The following is a 12,695-nucleotide window of genomic DNA, read 5'->3' on the forward strand; positions in this document are numbered from 1 at the left end:
CCTGAAAAACAGGAGCTATTTTCCCTTGAAAACAGCGCTGTATTTTCTGACATTTTTTAATATGTGTGCGCACATACCCTTACAATTCCCATGGTCAGGAAGAGGTGTCCCTACACTGGCTGATTCCACAGGGTGTTTACCTTTTGTGTTTAAAACAATGGCTAATGTTGATAGATCTCGTTCTCCAATGCTGGGTTTGACAGCCAAAATGACTGCAAAATTGCATTTTTACCACAACGTGAAAACTCAGCCTGTTCGTTTCTTTTCCTGTTTTGAGACCAGGGCTACACAGATTTTGTTGTGCTATTGCTTGATTTTAACTATTGAGCTACAGTCCAACTGAATACATTGATTTGCATGCAAACTGGTGGACTGCAGCTGTCACTCTAAAGTTAATTATTAGCACTAATTAGGCCAGGGCTACACCTAGACATAATAGATTTGTAACTATTGAGCGACAGCTGCAGATTGCATGCAACTCAATGTATTCATTTTGACGGCAGACTGTAGTTACATTAACCCCTTTACGCACCATGACATAAGTGCACGTCCTGGTGCAGGGGGAGAAGTATGGAGCGGGATCACATGCTGAGCCGACTCTATACGCTGTGGGTGTCAACTGTGTAAAACAGCTAACACCGGGCACTAACTGCCAAGAACAGCGATCGCCCTGATCCTGGCCATTTAACCCTTTAAATGCTGCGGTCAATCACGACATCTGAGGCGTTCATCGGCTCCCCCACAATGCGATCGTGGGGTGCCGATGGTGGTCATGGCAGCCCAGGGGCCTAATGAAGGACCCAGAACTACCCTTACTCTGCCTATTTTAAAGGAAAGGTGTCATGATTTATTTATTTTTTATTCATTTGTGTGTTTTTATTTAATTAATTATATTTATTTGTTCATAGTTTTTTTTAATTAAAACTTTTTTACTTTACTGGGGGCTGCCATGTTTTCTTTCATCTGTGTATGTGTCTTCACGGATGAAATATGGCAGCTACAGGGCATAGGACATAATGAACGGGAGCTGTTAGTTATATCCTGTGTTTCTGCCATCTAGCTCTGAACTGCGCATGCACAATTCAGAGCGACCCAGCATAAAAACTGGTTTGTAGTGGGAAATCCGGCGCCATTTTGATGAAGACCGGCCCAACTACAGGTACGTGTGTGGGCGGAGTTGTGTGTGGCACGGTTGCATGTTTGGCGGGTTTGTGTGTGGGGGCGCTCGACGGAGCAGCGGTGCTCGCCACTGTTCCTACAAAATAGCAGATTGGCAGCTACGATGGGTCAGCGGTTTTGAAGAATCAGTGGCGAGCTCCACTGCTCCGTTGTTTCTTGCTCCTACTGTGAATCACCCTCTAGTGGCAGTTCACAGTATTACAGGTGTGCAGGATGCGTGTGGGTGGGGGGTGATTGTTTGCATGACGGTGCGTGCGGGGACCTTTAGTATTGTGGCGCAGGGGAGAACACTGTTTTGCTGGTTACGCTGGACCTATTGGACTAAGTCAGATTTAGTGGACTACATCGTAGATTCGGTGGACTAATGCGATGATCGTTTTTCTTGTTTTTTTTTTTAAATAAAGTAGTTAACGAGGGTCTTGTGGGGGAGATTTTATTTCAATAAATGTTTTCCTAATACTTTATTAGCACCTTAATAATGGCAGTTGTCTGTTTGACGACATCCATAAGGCGGGGATTAGTGTTAGCCAGTAAAAAGGCTAGCAGTAACCCCTCCCCATTATTACCCCGGTACCTGCCACCACCAGGGGTGCTGGGTATAATCCAGTACCCAACCATCTGTTGTGATGGTCAGGCACTGGGGCGGCCGCAGACTGGTATTAGGAGGCTTGGGAAGGGCCAAAAATCATGGCCCTTCCCACCCTTGTATTGCTAGGCTGCTGCGTTATATTTGGCTGGTTATTTAAAAAAAAAAAAAAAATGGAGACCCACTTTTAAAAAAACCCAAAACAAAATAATGTGGGGGTCTCCCCAGTTTTTATAACCAGCCAAATACAGCACAGCAGCAGCCCAGCATTACCAGGGTGGAAAAGGCCAAATTTTTTGGCCATTCCCAGCCTCATAATACCAGCCTGCAGTCGTCCCAGTACCTGTCCATCGCTACAGATGGTCCGGTACTGGATTGTACCTGGCACCCCTGGTGGTGGTGGGTACCGGTGTAATAATGGGGGTTAGTGCTAGCCTTTTTACTGGCTAACACTAAGCCCCACCTTAGGCGGGATTCACACGACCGGGTCGTTCCCGAGCCCGAGTGTCGGCCGGTAAAATCGGCCATTTTGCCCGGCCGGTTTGCATAAAGTTATGCATCCGTGCCGGGCCGGGCAGATCCGGACAGTGACATCAGCGGCAGCTCCTGAAGGGGAATCCCCATGTGTTCGGGGATTCCGCTTCAGGAGTTTCCCCTGATGTCACTGCCCAGATATGGACAGAGACATCAAGCGCTCTGTCCAGGAGCGGAATCCCCGAAAGCACGGGGATTCCGCTCCTTCTAGGAGCTAAAGTGCGGCTAGCACATAGCAGAGCGGGGAGATACCTCCCTGCTCTGCTATAGTGGCGTCGCTACAGTAGCAGCAGCCGCAGCAGCAGCAGCTGCTGCTACTACTACTAGCGGCGCCATCGAAGGTGTCGCCGAGCCAGGGTGCTTTTAACAAGCAGGGGAAGGGAGCCAGCGCAGCGCTCCCTTCCACCTGCTGTACACCCCGGCCCTGCAGCACAGTGTACAGCGATGCCATTCGTCAGAATGGCATCAACTCCTCCTCCTCACATGCACTCTGCACTGTGAGGAGGAGGAGATAGAGCGCAAGCGCCGGGAAACCCGGCCATCACTCGGAACACATTCCGGTGATGGCCGTGTAATACCCGGCCCCATAGACTTGTATGGGAGCCGGGCGGCCGGGTGCCCGGGCAAAGATAGAGTATGTCCTATTTTTTGACGGCCGGATTTTCCGGCCGTCAAAAAATCGGTCGTGTGAATAGCCCCATTAGGGGTCTATCATTCCGTGTGAATGAGGCCTTAGTAATAGATGTTGTCAAAGATAACACATTACTAAAGGCACTAATAAAGTATTAAAAAACAGACCAAAGAAAATATTTTTATTGAACTACAAACTTTTTTTTTCCCTCAAATGCAGCATGCTATAGGTATGGCATTTTTCCCCCACAGGCTTCATGTGCAAAATGACACCATATTAGAAACCCTATAAAAAAAAACGCATGTGACATTTAAAAAACTGGTGAAGTTTTTAGATGCTTTATTTTGTGCAGTTTAATTGCCAGAAAACGTGTGTGTGAAGGAAGTCTTAAAAGTACCATGCGGTGACCAACTGCACCACCAAGGGCCAGTTCACACGTTGCGTAAATACTGCGAATTTTCTGCAATGGCATTCGTTGCAGAAAATCCACAGCAAATACAACAACAAAGTGGATGAGATCAAAAAATCTCATCCACACGCTGTGTAAATACGAGGCGGAAAAAACGCTCAGAAATATAACTGTGGTACGGAGTTTTATTCCACAGTATATCAATTGTATTTACGTAAACGCTGCTGATTTCCCCATTGAATTAAATGAGGAGGTAAATCCCGCAACAAATAGCAGTTGTTGCATTTTTTGCGGCGGGTTCGCAGCAGTCCCGCCGCAAAAAATGCAACTCAGAAGACAAATTATACTTCTCCTAGGAGGATGAAATAGATTCCTAGGTGACGCTTCATCCCATGTGACCGCTGCTGCAAACAGTCACAGGCTGCAGCTGTCTTCTGGGATGTGGTGCAGTTTTTCGCAGCAGACATTCCGGGGCGAAGAACTGCACCACAGTTTGGTGCGCTTTTTCGCCCAGAATTCCCTGCGGTGCACAGGACGGATACGCTGCGTGCTTTTATGCAGTGTAACCACCCCCTTAAAGGAACAGTGTTACCACAATTTTTTTTTTAATATGTTAAAGATGTTAGTGCGTTATTAAAAATGTTTGGATTAATTTGTGTGTTTGTGTGTTACTTTTTCTTATTTTTACACTTTTTCTTCCCTATGGGGGCTGCCATTTTTTTTTCCATTTCTGTATGTGTCGATTAACGACACATACAGACATGGAATACGGCAGCTCCAGTCCCATAGGGACTGCGAACGGGGCCCGTTCCATCCACTTCAATGTACGCCGTCTGTGTGGGAACGGCGCATGCGCCGCTCCCACACAGTCCAATTTGAAATGCGCGCCGTCCGGCGCCATTTTCTTGTGGACCGGAAGTCGCGGCCGGACAGTAAGATTACTACTTCCGGTCGCGGCTTCCGGACTTGTGCACTTGGACCAGCGGCAGAAGACGGAGCGGACGGGCCGGAGGGAGCCGCGGCGGCAGGAGCAGGTAAGAGATTTCTATGTATGTTTGTGTTTGTGTGTGTTTACTACTGTATGTAAACCTACTACACTGTGTGTTAGCTCAAAAAATGGCGACACACAGTGTAGGAGGTTAGACTGTTCAATCCCCTCGTTTATCCCGGCACTAGCCAGGATAAAGGAGGGGGGGATGCTGAGAGCTCACTAGAGCGAGGGCTTTTTACCCAATTTTGCAGCATAAAGCAATGTGGTTGCTTTACCACATGCAATGCTGCAATTTTGGGAATGGCTCCATCTAGTGACCAGAAATGGTAAATATTATAAATTTGAATCCAATTGAATCCAATTTAGAATATTTCCTGACTCGTGAAAAAAAATAAAAAAATTTGAACAATGTTTAATCACCCACACACTAATTGTTTAAATAAATTTTTTTTTGCTAACAACACATTCCGAATTGGAATTGGAGAGTGAACTGCTGGAACAGGCGCAGCACCGTAATTAAACGGCCAGGATTGAGTGCTGAATAGCACACAGTAAGTCAATTGTGAAGTTACATTGGCTAGATAGAGGCAGTAAGTTCGGCTTAGGCAGGAATTAAAACAAAGAGAGCCCCCCCCCCCCCGACATGTTTCGCTAACTAGTAGCGTCCTCAGGGGTACACGGGGCTAATTAGCATCGGCTTGTGGCAGTGACAATTTTAAACACATGTATGTGGTCTGTCTTTTTTTGCTATACGTAGCCTAAAGAATATATATTTTTTATTATCAATTGGGGTGGTCAGGAAAAAGGGTTTTGTTTGCCTGCAGGCATTCCTCCTATTGACTATATGTATTGTACCTGCTGACTACCCAGGGTCTCAATTTGTCTTTCTGTCTTAGCACTGATAAATGGTGCCCGATCTTATCCGCTTTTGGACACACTGCACATTTTGCAGCGCCATATTCTGAGAGCCAAAACTTCTTTATTTTTTCTTCACCGGAGCTGTGTGAGGGCTTATTTGTTGCGGTACAATCTGTAGATTTCATTGGTACCATTTTGGGGTACATGCGATTTTTTGATCACTCTGTATTTCATTTTTTTGGCAAGCAAGGTGACCAAAAACCTGCAATTCTGAGGTTTGTTTTTTTTTTTACGGCGTTCGTCATGCGCTATGACAATTTAACTTTTTTCTGTGGGTCGGTAGGATTACGGCAATAACAGATGTATATAGTTTCTCTTATGTTTTGCAGCGTCTGCACGATAAAATCACTTTTGTTTCAAATAATAAATTTTTGGTGTCACCATATTCTGAGAGCGATAGCTTTTTTATTTTTCTGTCAAAAAAGATGTGGGAGGACTTGTTTTTTGCATCACGGGCTGCAGTTTTTAATGGTATAATTTTGGGGTGCATGCAACTTTTAGATGCCTTTTTTTTATTCTGTTTTGCGAGGGGTAGTGACTAACAAACAGCGATTCTGGAATCGTTTTTTTATTTAATTTTTCTACAGTGTTCACCATACGGGTAAAATAGCGTAATATTTTTATAGTGTGGGTCGTTACGGACGTGGGGATACCACGTGTACTTTTATGTTTTTTGGTTTTTCCTATAATAAAAAAAATTATAGGAAAAGAGGCTGTTATAGTGTTTAACCCCTTAAGGACGCAGCCTAGTTTTGGCCTTAAGGCTCAGAGCCCATTTTTCAAATCTGACATATTTCACTTTATGTGGTAATAACGTCGGAATGCTTAAACCTAGCCAAGCAATTCTGAGATTGTTTTCTCGTGACACATTGGGCTTCATGTTTGTGGTAAAATTTGGTCGATATATTCAGTGTTTATTGGTGAAAAATTGCAAAATTTAGAGAAAATTTTGAAAAAATAGCATTTTTCAGAATTTAAATGCATCTGCTTGTAAAACAGACGGTTATACCACCCAAAATAGTTACTAGTTCACATTTCCCATATGTCTACTTTAGATTGGCATCGTTTTTTGAACATTCTTTTATTTTTCTTGGACGTTACAAGGCTTAGAACATAAACAGCAATTTCTCATATTTTTAAGAAAATTTCAAAAGCCTTTTTTTTAAGGTACCTCTTGAGTTCTGAAGTGGCTTTGAGGGGCCTATGTATTAGAAACCCTGATAAAACACCCCATTTTAAAAACTAGACCCCTCAATGTATTCAAAACAGCATTTAGAAAGTTTTTTTTAACCCTTCAGGCATTTCACAAGAATTAAAGCAAAGTGGAGGTGAAATTTGCAAATTTCATTTTTCTTGCTGAATTTCAATTTTATTCAAAAAATTTTCTGTGTAACAGATGGTTTTACCAGAGAAATACTACTAAATATGTATTGTCCAGATTCTGCAGTTTTTAGAAATGTCCCACATGTGGCTCTAGTGCGCTCGTGGACTAAAACACAAGCCCTAGAAGCAAAGAAGCACCTAGTGCATTTTGAGGCCTCTTTTTTATTAGAATATATTTTAGGCAGCATGCCAGGTTTGAAGAGGTGTTGAGGTGCCAAAACAGTAGGAATCCCCCAATAGTAACCACATTTTGGAAACTGCACCCCTCAAGGAATTCATTTATGGTTGTTGTTACCATTTTGACCGCACAGTTTTTTCACAGCACGTATTTGAATTGGGCTGTGAAATGAAAAAAATGTCATTTTTTCCAATAAGATGTCATTTGTGATCAAAATTTCTTATTTTCACAGGGAACAAAATACCCCATTTTGTTGCCCAATTTGTCCTTAGTGCGGCAATACCCCATTTGCGGTGATAAACTGCCGTTTGGGCCCATGGGAGGGCTCAGAAGGAAAGGAGCGCTATTTGTTCTTTGGAGTCCAGATTTTGCTGGATTGGTTTTCGGGTGCCATGTCGCATTTGCAGAGCCCCAGAGGTATCAAAGCAATGGAAACCCACCAGAAGTGACCCCATTTTGGAAACTACACCCCTCAAGGAATTCATTTATGGGTGTTGTGACTATTTTGACTCCATAGTTTTTTCACAGAACTTATTTGAATTGGGCTGGGAATTAAAACAAAATTAATTTTTTCCAATAATATGTAGTTTTGGCTGAAAATTTCTTATTCTCACAAGAAATAAAATACCCCATTCTGTTGCGCAATTTGTCCTGAGTGCAGCAATACCCCATTTGTGGTGATAAACTGCCGTTTGGGCCCATGGGAGGGCTCAGAACGAAAGAACCACCATTTGGCCTACTGGGGATTTTCTGGTGCGAAGTCATGTATGCAGAAGCCCCTGAGGTACCAGTACAGTTAAAACTCGAAAGAAGTGACCCCGTTTTAAAAACTACACCCCTTAAGGCATTCATCTAGAAGTGTAGTGAGCATTTTGACCGGAGACATACACCCCATAAACTGTAATGTGGGTTCTCACGGGTATGACAATACCCTACATGTGGCTGTTATCAGCTGCCTGGGCACACAGCAGAGCCCAGAGGGGAAAGACGAGGGGGGATAAGCTGTGCGGAGTGCATCAGGGTAAGTAAAATTGGGGTAAATTATAAACCAAGGGATGTATGATAAATTTTAAAACACTTTCATACAGAGCTCTGGTTTTTTGGGACACGTGTCACATTGATATATTGTGTCCTCCCTTATCCCCCTCTTATAGCAGACTTTGCACCTCTTTTGACTTTTTCCCTTCTTGCCAGTTTGGGGAACTTCTCCTGGAAAGTGTGGCCCTGGTACGATGCGTGTGGCCCCGCTTCCAGAAGTACTGGGTGTCCCCCTTCTTGGTCCCTAAAGATTAGGTTCTTGATAATCACCTCTTGAAATTCCAGGAAAGTTCCTGTCTGGCCTGTACATCGATGTAGCACGTACGCATTGTACAAAGCCATCGGTATGATGTGCACGGCCGGCTTCTTATACCACACCGCATGGCGCTGTAGGGCTTCAGCACTTGATCTGACAAGGCCACCCCTCCCATGTACCTATTGTAGTCGAGGATGCAGTCTGGTTTGGGGGTCTCTGTACTGGTACCTCGTACTGGTACATGGGTACTGGTGTGACGGGTCTCTTGTCTTGTACTTGACACACAATATCTTGCTGCTAGAATGTGCCCTGCTCTCACCCCTTCTTGTTTGCCCAAGCAGAGTCTTAGGGAGGCCTCTCAGATTTCTTCTAGCAGTGCCGCATGCCGCAGGACTTCTGGAAGTGTGGCAGTTGAAGAGTGGGACGCTGGTATAAAAATTATCCAGGTAGGGGCAGTTGAAGAGTGGGACGCTGGTATAAAAATTATCCAGGTAGAGGCAGTTGAAGAGTGGGACGCTGGTATAAAAATTATCCACGTAGAGGTGGTAACCCTGGTCCAGCAGTGGGTGCACCAAATCCCACACAATTTTTGCATTAACTCCCAGTAAGGGGGGGGGGCATTCTGGGGGCTGAATACTGGTGTCCTTCCCTTCATATATCCTAAATCTGTAGGTATACCCTGATGCACTCTCGCACAGCTTATACATCTTCACGCCATACCTTGCCCTCTTACCCGGCAGGTACTCGCGGAATTGAACCCTCCCTTTAAAATCTACCAAGGACTCATCAATAGAAATACACTTCTCGGGGGTGTATGATTGGGAAAACCGGGCACTGAAACGGTCTAATAGGGGTCTCCGTTTATACAAACGGTCAAAACTGGGGTAATCTCGGGGTGGGCACGGCTCATTATCAGTATAATGTAAGAAGCGAAATATTGCCTAATTTATTTATTTTTTTAGGTTCAAGTTCAGTTCTGAATTTGCTTTGAGGGGCCTATATATTAGAAACCCCTATGAAACACCCCATTTTAGAAACTAGACCCCTCAAAGTATTCACAACAGCATATAGAACGTTTATGAACCCTTTAGGTGTTTCACAGGAATTTAGAGCAGAGTAGAGGTGAAATTTACCTATTTTTTTTGTCAGAAAACCATCTTTATACCATTTTCTTTGTAACACAAAAGGTTTTATCAGAGAAACGCAACTCAATACTTACTGCCCAGATTCTCCAGTTTTGAGAAATATCCCACATGTGGCCCTAGTGTGGTAATGGACTGAAGCAGCGGCCTCCGAAGCAAAGGAGCACCTAGTGGATTTTGAGCCTTCCTTTTTATTAGGCAACATGTCCGGTTTGAAGAGGTCTTGTGTTGCCAAAACAGTGGAAAACCCCCAAAAGTGACCCCATTTTGGAAACTAGACCCCTTGATGAATCCATTGTAGTTTTCTTGGGGTGCATGCGGCTTTTTGATCAGTTTTTATTCTATTTTTAGGTGGCGTGGTGACTAAAAAAACGCAATTCTACTATTGTTTTTTTATCCAATTTTTTTTACAGCATTCACCGTGCGCTATAAATGACATATTCACTTTATTCTGCGGGGCGATACGATTACGGCGATACCAGATGTTTATAGTTTTTTTTATGTCTTATGGCGTTTGCACAATAAAATTGTTTTTGTAAAAAATCATTCACTTTTTGTGTTACCATATTCTAAGAGCCATAACGTTTTATTTTTCTATCAATAAAGCCGTGCGAGGACTTATTTTTTGCGTAACGAACTGTAGTTTCGATCAGTACCATTTTTAGGTACATGCGACTTTTTGATCTCTTTTTATTCCATTTTTTGGGAGGTGAAGTGACCAAAGAATTGTGATTATGGTACGGTTTATTATTATTTTCTTTTACGGCGTTCACCGCGCGGGATAAATAACGAAATAATTTTGTAGTTCAGGCGTTACGGACGCGGCGATACCAATTATGTATAGTTTATTTGTTTGTTTATATATTTTTATTAATAATAAAATGTCAGGTCCGTATATCAGGGAAGCTCCTTTCTCCCTGTCATTTCACACCGAATAACCACCTCTGTAAATTGAAAGCTGAAGGCATGCCTGGAAAGAAGTGAACGAGTCAGAAATGTTCGCTACACAACTTTCCCTTCATCGGAAAAGAGGAGAACTGAACTTTTATTCAGAACAAAGAAACAGACAGAGGAGACACATGCCCCTCCCTAGAGATGTGGGACTTGCTTAAGTCCCATTGGCTCCTCTGCTGTAAGTTTTCCTGTACATTCTTCTGCACACTCCTCTTTGCATTCCAGGGGGCGGTGTCTTCCATAGGCGTGTTATGCAGGCTCTTTGTGCTCCATGAATCCAATCTCTTTGTGTAATATACTGAATATATATATATATATGTAAGGATAATATTTTTCAAACAATATACATAGTAATAATCCCTGACAGTCCCCCCTAAAAATATTATTATTCTATCCCTGAGTCTTGCCTATCAACCTACCACTGACCACTCGAACCAGGCGGGTAGGGGTTTTGGATTTCTTCACCAGCTTGAGACGAGCTACTCCTTATAAGTAACCCCCCTTTGTACCTGGACTTCCAAGGTTTCTGAATGGTCCTAACTGTCCCTATTCTCCTCAGTATACAGGATGGTTGTCTTTAAAGGGACTGTCGGTGTCACCTCGTCTATTTGTGTAAACATAGTGGGCACAGTCTGTTCTACAGCTTTCGTCATCATTTTCCTGATACAAGGGAAAACACAGCACACAAGGACAGAGAATAGTATTAAAAAGACGACTACTACTACTCCTATTTGTGCTAATATTTTCTGCCATCCATTCATCCATGAGAAATACTGGTCCCATGCGTTGGTAATACCTGAGTTCCTTTTCAACTCCTGAGATAAGCTCTCCAACTTATGTATGGCCATTGTGACTTTCCCTTTGGGCCCGGTGTTGTCGGGGATATACGTACAGCAGGTTGTCCCTATCATTCGGCATACCCCACCTTTTTCAGCCAATATCATATCAAGAGCCATTCTATTCTGGAATGTCATAGTTGAGGTGGGCCCTAGTTGGTCGGCTAACCCTTGTAAAGCATCTCGGGTATAATTTACAAACCGCTGCTGGTTGTAATATATATAATTAATCCAGTCTACATTTTTATTAACAGTAATAATTGGGATAAGAGACTCAAATCCTGCCTTCACCTGATCTCTGGCCTTGAACTCGTCTGGCACCCCCCTCGGGACACCAATTGTATCTATATACACATGTGGATCGAAGCTTCCCCTTGGGGATACCTCCCTCTTTCTGCGGTGGTAAGATCCTTTCATTGGGTCTTCATTTGAACCTTCACCCAGAATGTGGAAAGGCATAATTGCTTTAGCCAATGCACATTCTCCTTTCCATTGCCCCTCAAGTCTGGTTCTGATTTTCATATCCCCACATATCCAGTATATATCACCCAAAAACTGCACCTGATTCTGAGTGATAGATACATATAATAAGCTGTACTTTGAACAGTACCCTTCCGGAAAGTTCCCTAGGAACCGGCCATTCCCTTCTATATTGGTGTAACATGTGTAGTTGCCTTTGTAAATGCTAAGTCCCTGGGCTTGTTTGGGTGTCGTGGTGACTATGGGGTATTCCTTTTTCCAGGACTCGCATACTGTGTGGTCTAATGTTATATTGGTGTATAGGCTTAGGAAACATTCTTCAGCATCGTCAGGAATATTAAGTGGTACTATCCCCAGGTGTGGCCGGGCTCCTGCACACACATAGCAGTTGGACTTATTCACTTTCCGTGTTGTGTATTGTACCCACTCTAACCAGACATTATGGTCCCCAAATCCGGTTTCTACGGCCATAGTGTCTTCCAATCCTGGGTCAGCCATGGCCATCATTTTTTTATGCATCTGTATTTGGGATAGCAACATGTTTATCAGTCTCTCGGGGTTCAACTTTCTCCATTCTCGGGAGTCTACCATATCTTTTAGTTTGAATTTTCCCATTTCTCTGTTTACTCCCCCATAGGTCCCTAATATGTATGTGTCTTGGTCTGTTTTACTAGGGTTTTCTATGGTGAGGATCAAGTCTAATCCTGACAGACCACAGGCTTTCTTTGATAACGTCATTCTAGTTAGAAGTGACTTCCCATTAATGTCTTTCTTTTCTAAGGCACTCTGTGGGCGATATCCCCAATGGTCCCCTGTGTTCCAGCCCACCGCCTTCCAGGATGTACAATGATTGCCGTAATACTTGTCTGTTACACATATATATTGAGTGCCTCAATCGCACAGGTGATAAGCATTCCAATATCCGCATGTTTGTTTCTGAAGGATGTTACAGACTCAAATTCAAACTGGTATGTAGCTACATGTGTACTAGAAGAATTATACCAAAAAGTGGTCACCCCATCAGCCTGGGAGATTCCTACATGTTCCCCCTCAACACTCTGTGCAATAACACGAAAAAGGATAAGGATGTACATGGTGACAGTCATTCTTTGGAAGAGACCCTCTTGCAGTGTGAGGCGTGGATCCATGTCGGCCTTCCTTCCAGCTTAACTGCAGTGGG

The sequence above is a fragment of the Rhinoderma darwinii genome, chromosome 2, assembly GCF_050947455.1.
Source record: "Rhinoderma darwinii isolate aRhiDar2 chromosome 2, aRhiDar2.hap1, whole genome shotgun sequence".
NCBI classification, from domain to species: Eukaryota; Metazoa; Chordata; class Amphibia; order Anura; family Rhinodermatidae; genus Rhinoderma; species Rhinoderma darwinii.